Genomic DNA, 10,294 nt, shown 5'->3' on the forward strand with positions numbered 1-10,294 from the left:
TATATATATATATCCTAGTAGTTTTTTCTATTTGGAAAATACTTTTACTTATATGATAATTTTGAGAAAAAATTGAATTACATTCTTTTGCTACTTAGATGATTTTGATTATTTATTTTAAACATTAAAGAAAATATCTTTTTCATTAATTAAAAGCTTAATATTAATTCATTCCATATTTTAATATTTAGATATAATCACAATTTGAAATAATGTTGAAAACTTTCCTCTGAGATTCTCCTTATAACACAAACTTCTATTGCGGTTTGAGAATTACGCTCACCTCTCTTATTTTTTATTTTTTATAACGAAACAAAATTCACATGATAAAATCTAGTAACATCTATGTAATGTTCAAAATTTCCCTTTAATGCCATTAAATATTTTTAATATTAAATTTAGTAACACAAAATTCTTTACATGAGTACAAAGTAAAATTAGTTGCACTTCCAAAATGATAAAAATTGGGATTACAACTCTTTTATCTCATGTACAAATTCTAACATATTCCATGGTTTATGTTGCATATTTATTTACCTAAATTGAATATTGATATTTAGAATGAGATAAGTCAATCTTCTTCCTATTCGATTATTCCTTTCAATTTATTTATTAATATTATAAAATTATTGATGTATGATAAAAATTTAAACCCTTAATTTTAGTTAAGAATCTAAATTCCTGAAATATGTCATATTATAAAAGACATTAGAAGGAAAATAGCCCCAAAAAATTGTAAAAAACTAAATCAAATATTAAAACTCAAATTTAAAATTGAGTCCTACTTTTTTATGTGTGCCTATTTTAGTAGCTTTAGAGTTTAGAGTAGTGCTAATTGGACGAAAAGAAGGTAGTACAAATATAACTTCTTAATTTCTAAGTTTTGAATAAAAAAAAATATATTATAGTTTACTGTAACTTTAATATTAATGGGTTTTAAATAAGGAAATCTATATAAAATAAAAGTTCAATTGCTTTTAGAATCTTAAATATTAGGATTCTCTATATATGGAAAAAAGTTAATAATCAGAATTATAGTTGATTCCAATATCCCAAATATTAGGAAAATAATTAAATGACCATTCCTACATATTAGGAAAATATTAAAATTACTATTTTGTCCAGTGTAAACTCTATTTTAAAGGGTAAAAAAGGCGAACGACATTTCATTAAGGGTCTTTGTGCTTTTAATACAGTATAGACTAGTTTTAGAGTACGCGCGTTGCGCGTGTATATCATACTAAAAATATAAACTTTTTAAAAATCACATAAATAAATATTGTAAGAAATATTTTTGCACTATAAAATAAAAACTAAAGGAAAAGTTTATTATTACAAGATTGGCTTGATATGTGAATTTTATATTGTGAGATAAACACATTCCAGCCCTTTTTCATTATATTAAATCTTTTTTATTCGCATCAAATATTTACATCAAATTAATTTCGTGCTTTTAATATAGCATATAGATTACTTCGTCTCAACAAGTATAAATTTTATAAAAAATACATAATTATTTTTAAAAAATATATGTTAGTAACAAATGATAATGTGCACACACCACCTATTCCAAAAATGTCTATTTAAATCAGTCGATGCATGTTTACTGGTTTAAATGTTACAAATATTTTAGGCTAATTATGTTGCACTTGATAAATTGAATATGTATTGTTCAAGGAAAATATAACAACAAAACTAAGTTTAATAAATAATTAGTTAAATTAGTTCAATACAATTCTCAAAGTTGTGGCGCATATACATTTTGAGAGATAATTACTGATTCTATTAAAATATGGGGTCCTCAACAACTAATGCAATTGATTTTAAAGTAAATCATTATCCTAAATAGCACAAAGTAGATCCAAAAAGTCATATAGAAAATAAAAGCCAATCAACATCGATAAATCTATACAAATCGAAGAGTGAAACTTGTTTTAAGTTATGTACGGATTATGCTTACCTTCTCCAAGCCGAATCTATAACAGACCTAGCGAGATGTGGGAAATCGAAACAAGAAAAATAAGATGTTATGTAAAGCAGGACACTAACGAAAAATTGAACACTAATTAAAATCAAGCATCAAAGTAATAAAAAAAAATATAAGATGGCAAGTGGTTAAAAAAGCCAAAAATAAAACTAAAGAGAAAGAAGAAGATACCTATGTGCTGTAATGGATATGAAGTTATGAACGTATCATGAGAAAAGTAGTAATTAGTTTCCATACCTCTCGTATACAAGAGAAGAATTAGAATTTGATGTCGAAACAAACTGTGTTTTTTGGGCAGTGTCATTGTGCGAGTGGGATTAATAGTCCAAAATATTAGGAGTTTTTAATTAGGAAAGATTTAATAATTAATATTTTAAATGATTTTAAAGTTCAAAATATTAGGAAGATAACTTAAATTACTATTTTTTCCGGTGTAAAAAAATATTTTTAAGGGTAAAAAAGGCGAACAACATTTCGTTAAGGGCCTTAGTGCTTTTAATATAGTACTAGTTTTAGTGTGTGTGCGTTGCACGTGTATTCTGCGGCTATTGATAAAAAAATATATGGAATATTCAATAAAAATAAATTATATGTAATAGAAATTGATGTAGAGATGGATGCAACGATCATTTAAATGAAAATATATTTTATCTAAAAATACAAATGTACTGACAAAGTTAAATTCTAGGGATAAATTCATGCTTAGAAGCACTTTGGCCATACTTATCGGAAAATGTACTTTTTTTAAGCTTTTACTACTATTCGAAAACACCTCAAAACACCTTAACTCTCTAAAATAAGTATATTTAAAAAGAAATATTTACCTTTGACTTTCTAAAAACTTGGTCAAACAGGCTTGCCTACCTATTTTGGATGTGAGTAATGTGGAATCGACTTTTTTTAATTGTCTAACTCAATTTAAAGTTTGATCGTCCAATTCGTAGAGGCATTAAAAAGTCACTAAACAACCAAACTACATTATCTTAACGAATCCATTCTACGGGCTATTGTAGGTTCGATAACTTTGGGAAAAAAAAGATATGGACATATAAGTATATAACGGAAATAATTGCAACATTAAACTAAAAGGAAAAAAAGAAAGGAGAAACTAAAACACAACCCTAAAATTTGAGAATTCTAATCAACCTAAAACTGTTTTGGAGTTTTTAAAATTTTCGAAAATTTTCAAAATTCATCTTCAAGTGAAAATTGAAAATTTTATGGCCAAACACTTATTTTAAAAAAACAAAAAAAGTGAAAAAATTGTTATGTTCAATGGGCTCTAAATGACTTTCATATAAAACCACTGACTCAATCAAGATAAAGATCTTGCGACAAATACCTCTGTTTTAAAAGGCAGAATTAGGACTCGTCTGGGGCTCACCCTAGGGCGGAGCACTCGTAAAACGCCCCTAGGCTTATGTGTGGGGCTTAGTTCCGTGAGACTTACACTTCGGCCATCGGGGCTTACGCCCCGGACATGCCCAACACCCAGCGTACTAGACTCGCCTAATAGAACTTTATGCAAAACTAACCTTGTAAATCCTCAAATTTTCTTAATAAATCCTTAAGTATTCAAAATTACTTTTTTTTATTATCATAAATCATTAAATTGAGAGTATTTTATGTCACAATTAAAATAAAAATTATTGTACATTATCCACTAAGACTGCTATGATAGTTAGTTTTAAATAAATCTGTCATTTTAAAAAAATATTTATTAACTTTTGTTATGTCTTTAATATATAATAGTCCATAATTTTTTTCTAAATATTATTTTTTTTCACGTTTACGAGATACAATAATTATTAATTTAATAGCTCAGTATTAGCTAGTAATAATTAGTTATCATAGTATTGTATGGTGAATTATGTGTCACTCTATTAACTTGTTGAAACTTAAAAAATAAATGATGCTAGAGAATCGTATTGAAATTGTGAATTATGCTTTTATATTAATTCTCTTTCAAATAGAAAGTATAATAAATAAAAGGACTGTTTTAAGAAAAATATCAAATTATAATATCGAAATTCTTTCAAGATTCATTACTATAAGAGATACATATAAGATTTTGTATCGAATACATTACTTTTGATGTTTGATTGTAATGACGTTGCAACTAATTTGCATATTATGATATATGTCATACTTTTCGTATTATTCATAGTTGAATTATACTTTATAAATATTTTAAATAGATTATTTGTTATAATTTTGTGATTTTAATGTAATTTTAATAATTAATTTTTTATTTTATACTATTTTAAAATTCTTGAAACTAGTAATATTTAAAGATCCGTGGGACTTACGCCCCATGTCTCAGGACTTACGTCTCGCATCGTTAGAAGTAAAACGCCTCGTCTTACGCCCCGCCTTTTAAAACATTGGTAAACATCACAATTTAACTCTAAAAGGAAGACGAACATCTTTTTACATTTTCTTCTTAATCATCTAAAACTTTTATCTCTTTATTTTTATCGAAATTCCTTGGTAAACGTAATTCTTGGTTTTAAAAAAAAAACTGAATTCTTGGGACTAGAAATTTGGATGAATATCAAATTGACAAAAAGAATTATGTTATCACGTTTAGGGGACCTTTTGGAAGGTTGGCGTTGGTTGCGGAATTGGTTGTTGAGGGGGTGGGGGGAGGGGTTGAGGTTGACTTTGACTAAATTACGTGAAATCAAGACTAATGCTATACCATATGAATTCAGAATTATGATACTTGACTTCCTATTTTCTTCAGTATCTTTTTTTTCTGTTTGATTAATTATACAGACAAACTAACGTCTTCATGATGCAGCCGCCAAATAAGCCTTTGGATAAAAAATTAGATCACTAATCCACTATTATAAAGGCAGCCAAAACTTTATTTGGTGGATACCCTTAAAAGATGTTCTAAAATTTATTCAATTTGTTTTTATTCGAAGGCTACTTCACTTGATAAAGTAAATCGAAACGGGACTATTTTCTGTATTTATTTACAAAAATTGCAGCTGTAAATACCATTAATATGGGAAAGGGGAGAGTGATAATCCAATTCTCTCCTATTATGTGGAAGATTCTCAAAGATACCATTAGACTATAAGCTTTGGTAAGTTGTTTCAATTTCTTTTTTAAAAAATTGAAACCCAACTACTGCGTTTGTTTGGTTTGGAATTTTCAGCCTGACTCATTTACTATTTCACTGAAATCAAAGATTGGTTATCACGGAAAAAATTAACTTCATTGACAAAACAATTACTATCCATTTATCCAGTAATTGACTGAGTAATCTACGATTCAAGAATCATTAACTTTAAAATTAAGGGTGATGCTACACGGCCAAACTTTAGTGACCCAACTTGGTCACATGCCTGAAAAGACATCAAAGACCCCCTAACTATTTAGCCTACATTTTTCCTTCCAAAACTCAAAATTAAATGTGGAGAGGCTCTTCCTATTCCAAAGCATTGAGGTATGCAAAAATTAAAGACATAAAGCTCAAGAGTCAGCATTATACTTGTATTTCCATTGTATTTTATGTGTATACAAATTATTTTAATTTCTTAAAAACAAATACGGTATACGATTTAGTATACTTCTGTCACTCCTCAAACATGGGGAGGCGTGGCTGGCACTCGGTGCCACACTGGCCCGAGCGAACCACTCTGCAGCTCTTTTTTTTCTTCTAACTATCATGGGCCAACATGGCCATAACTTATGATGTATAACTATAGGTGGGCAACACTGTATCATTGAACCATTTTTCTAAAATCATGAATAAATATCGGCCGTCAAGACCTCTGACATACTGTACAAAATGAACCTCCGTCTACAAAGCCTCTAAGATTATTTGACATCAAATGGGACAGTGTACCGGCCTACCCATAAGTCTGTAGCAAAACTCTGACATGATGACTCATAGACTCGGCTGCATTCCGAATAAGATGGAGTCTTACCGATCCTTCGCTGAATGCCAACCTCCTCTACGATGAGGGCTCGTCAAACTGATTATCATACCTGCAGGCATAAATGTAGCGTCCCCAACAAAAGGACGCTAGTACGAATAATATACTGAGTTTGTAAGGCATGTAAATCAATATAAAAAGGACATGGAAGAAACATGGAGCAAAGGACTCAACCTGTAAGTTTGGATAGCTCTTTAAATCATGAAATATTTATAAAATCATGCTTATGCGTATAAATGTCATATAATGCATAGGTATGTACGTACATAATATCATCAAGCCTCTGAGGGCATCCCATCATATCATCTCGGCCACTGTGGGCAATCATCAACGTATAACACCTAATCAGGTGGTGGTGCGTATATAACGCCATAACCTTTTTTCCGTATCCCATATAAATATAATATGTATATATACACGTATATAACGCCGTCTGGTCATGGGTCAATGTATATGTACAAATGCATGAAATGCATAAGAAATACGTTAATAAGATTTTCTCAGAATGCCATAAAACTCAATATGCCTTTCGGATAAACTTTATCAACTACGTATTATTTTGAGACCCATGAATAGAAGATATAATAATATGTTATATGGGGAATCAAGAACACAGAGAGCCCTAGTATTTCTATGAATAGAGTCGTTTATAAAACTGTGCGTTTGCTCGTTTCTTCCATATAACTTGGATCATGCCAAAAAGAAAGAAGGGATAGCCTTAACATACTTGAACCGGTTCTCCGGACAATCCTTCTAACACACGACAATCGCGACAAAACACGTGACGACAAGACCAGAGTAGGAAAAATCCGTACTATATTCTTGAGAAGGATTACACCGTACTCCCTTAAAATCGTAAAATCCCGTTGCTATTACGCCGTATAATTTCGTATGAAATTTTGCTTAACTAAGAACTCCCGTTGCTGTTATAATATGGAGTCTTGTTGAATTTTCAAATCCCCTCCAAATAACAGTTCGAAACTCTAGTCAAACTATCACACCAGACACATATCCTCCTCTGCACATTCTCTCGTAACATAGGCAACAATATGAACTTCGAGAAACACAAGAAGCTTTACACTATGCACATTAATTTGGTCACTCCCCTTAATCTTTTTATCAATAAAAGTGACATCATTGAAGTTAGTCCTTATATTGTGAGAAACTAGAGCAAATAATGGACAATTGAAGAATTCAATCTATCATCTATTACACAGTAATACTCTAGACAAAACAAAGCTACTTTCGAAGCTATAATAGGTCATAAAGATGTTAATACCATAAAACATCCAACCCCATATATCATCGAAATCCCAAAAATAAACCAGGACAAAGTTCTTAAACCTAGGCTGCCAACTATTTGACAAATGTGTAAAATTTGATAATCTTCCTTGCATGGACCCCACGTATCCCTTTGTTGCCACGTAATTTCCTTGTGGGGGTTAATCTTTATCTAGTAATCTTTAATTAGTTAGGTAATATCTTATTACCCAATAATTAACCAATAATCCACGTAATTAAGAATTATTTCAAATTACTTAAAATACTATTCACTTTTAGTACACTTTACATACCTCACTAACATGGTCATGTGGTACCGTATAAAATTAATATATACACTATTATTTTATTAAAATATTCATGTAAAAATACATATATGTTCTCAACTTATAATTTTCCTAATCTCATATGAAGAGTAAAATTTTTAGTACGCTTAAATCTTAAAATGGTAAAATGATAACTTCATTTTCTTGTAAAAAGAAAAATACTTGTGTCCACATTAAGAAGTTACTATTTCGGGAAAAAGATATTGTATCCACAAAAGTACTAGATTATTGTAACTTGAATAGTTGAATACCTCCACTAATGACGTAATACGGGACCTATACTTATACTCATATGGATATAACTTGCTTGTAATAAACATTTTTAGTAAGAAAGGTCAACATAAACGATACCAACCATTTTTTTAATAAATAAACCAGATGAATTTGAAGTCATAAGTCTGTTACTTTATTTTTTTGTAATCATATCATATAGCTTATTTCTTTACAAAAATGTTCTACTCAAAATATCATATTATATATATATATATATATATATAACGGTATCAAGATTGTTAAACTTAAGGGGTATAACATCCTTCCCCCTTTAGAACATTCGTCCTCGAATGTTAACTCTTAGAGATTTACAAAATTTTCACTGGGATCTCTTTTGTAAATTAAACTAAAACCCAAACTATATCTAAAGTCTCGACTATTCACAACCTTTTGTACTTGAGTATTTCGTATCTTCTTCACATTTACCTTACTTATTTTACAATCTCGCATCGTATCTTCTGTTTTTTTTCATAATCCCCCTTCCACATTATGCCTTAAAGTTCTACTATGATACCTGCACCTCTGGTGCATACAAAATTTGGTGAAAATTTTTATACTGACTTCTCACGACTTAGCTCTATGACACGATTTGGAAACAAAAGAAGCGTAATATTTTCTAAATGCCCTATAGCCTCTCAATTATAAATGTGGCGTGCAACATACCCATAAGTGAGACTCTACTAGGCATGACTTTGTAGACTCCCTAGGACACGACTGTAACGACCCGACCGATCGTTTTGAGCAATTGCAGTTCGCTCGCCAGTTTTCAAGCATGACTAGCCCCGTATGATATATTATAACTTATGTAAATAGTCAGTTTTGGTTTTCAGGTTAATCAGAATAGATATGGAAGAATGGTTCTTAGCTTGAAGCTTTAAATTTGAAAGGTTTGACCCAGTCTTGACTTCTTAGTATTTGATATCGGAATTAAATTTTTATGATTTGGTTAGCTCCTTCGGGTGATTTTGGACTTAGGAGCGAGTTCAGAATATATTTTGGAGGTCCGTGGTAGATTTAGGTTTGAATTGGCGAAATTAGAAATTTGGCGTTTTCCGGTCGGTAGTGGAAATCTTGATATCGGAGTCGGAATGGGATTCCGAAAATTGAAGTAGGTCTGTTATGTGATTTGTGATGTGTGTGCAAAATTTTAGGTCATTCGATAAGGTTTGATAGGCTTTTGGATCGGTTGTGGAATTTGAAAGTTTGGAAATTCTTAGGCTTGAATCCGATGGTGATTTGATGTTTTGATGTTGTTTTGAGTGTTCCGAAGGTTGGAACAGGTTTGAATGACGATACATGACTTTTTGATATGTTTGGTCGAGGTCCCGAGGGCCTCAGGATGGTTTTGAGTGGTTGACGGAAGGTTTAGAGTGGAATTGTTGCTGCAGATTTTTACACCTTCTATTGTTTCCGCACCTGGGGTTAGGGGACCATAGGTGCGATGATCACAAAAGAGGAGAATAATCGTAGATGCGGATTTTTATCGCAAGAGCGGAGAGATTTACTGCACCTGCGAGACCGTATGTGCAGAAGTTGGTGACTTAAGTTAAAACCGCAGGTGCGGTCAATTTGACCGTAAAAACGGCCCGCAGGTGCGTGATATGGGCCGCAGGTGCTAAAGTGCTGGGCAGAATGTATAAAAAGGCCCTTTCGCAATTTTCAGTCATTTCTTCACCTTTTTGGATCGATTTTGGAGCTCCAAGCAGTGATTTCAAGGGGGAATCAAGTGTTTTCAGGGAGGTAAGCTACTTGGACCTTGTGTCTTATGTTTATGGAAATTATTCCCTTGCTTAATCATGGTATTAGTGGGAAAATTTGAGAAGAACTTGGAAAATTAGGGCTTGAAAGTGGAGAGTTTAAATTGGTGATTTGAAGGGCCATTTGAGGTCCGATTTTGATATTCTTGGTATGTATAAACTCGTGGGAGGATAAGGATTCTAGTCTTATGATTTTTATCGGATTTCGAGACGTGGGCCCAGGGGCCAGGTTTGACCAATTTTGGGATTGAGTTTAATTTGATAATTTTCGAGTGGGCTTTGTCCCTTTGGCTTTTATTGATGTTATGATTCTGATTTTGGATAGATTCGGGATGATTTGAGGCCGACTCAAGAGGCAAGGGAATTGCGGAGTTGAATTTCGTCCGGTTCGTGGTAAGTAATAATTGTAAATCTTGTCCTGAGAGTATGAAACCCCGAATTTCACTTTGTTTCACTATATTGAGGTGACACAGACGCTAGATGAGGAGCATGGGGGCATGCACCGTTGGGGATTGTGACTTGGTTTGTTCCGTAGCGACTCTTAAGTTGCGTATTTGGCTGAAAACTATTTGATACACTTGTGTTTTGGAAAATATTACTATGTTTTGGGCTAAATGCCATATTTGGGCCTCGTGCCAAGTTGTTTGGACCCTTACGGGCTTTTCCTTATTATTTCTCTCACTATTTTGACTTAAGATCTGTACTCAGTCATGTTATGTT

Source organism: Nicotiana sylvestris, chromosome 8, assembly GCF_000393655.2.
Source record: "Nicotiana sylvestris chromosome 8, ASM39365v2, whole genome shotgun sequence".
Classification (NCBI taxonomy): Eukaryota; Viridiplantae; Streptophyta; class Magnoliopsida; order Solanales; family Solanaceae; genus Nicotiana; species Nicotiana sylvestris.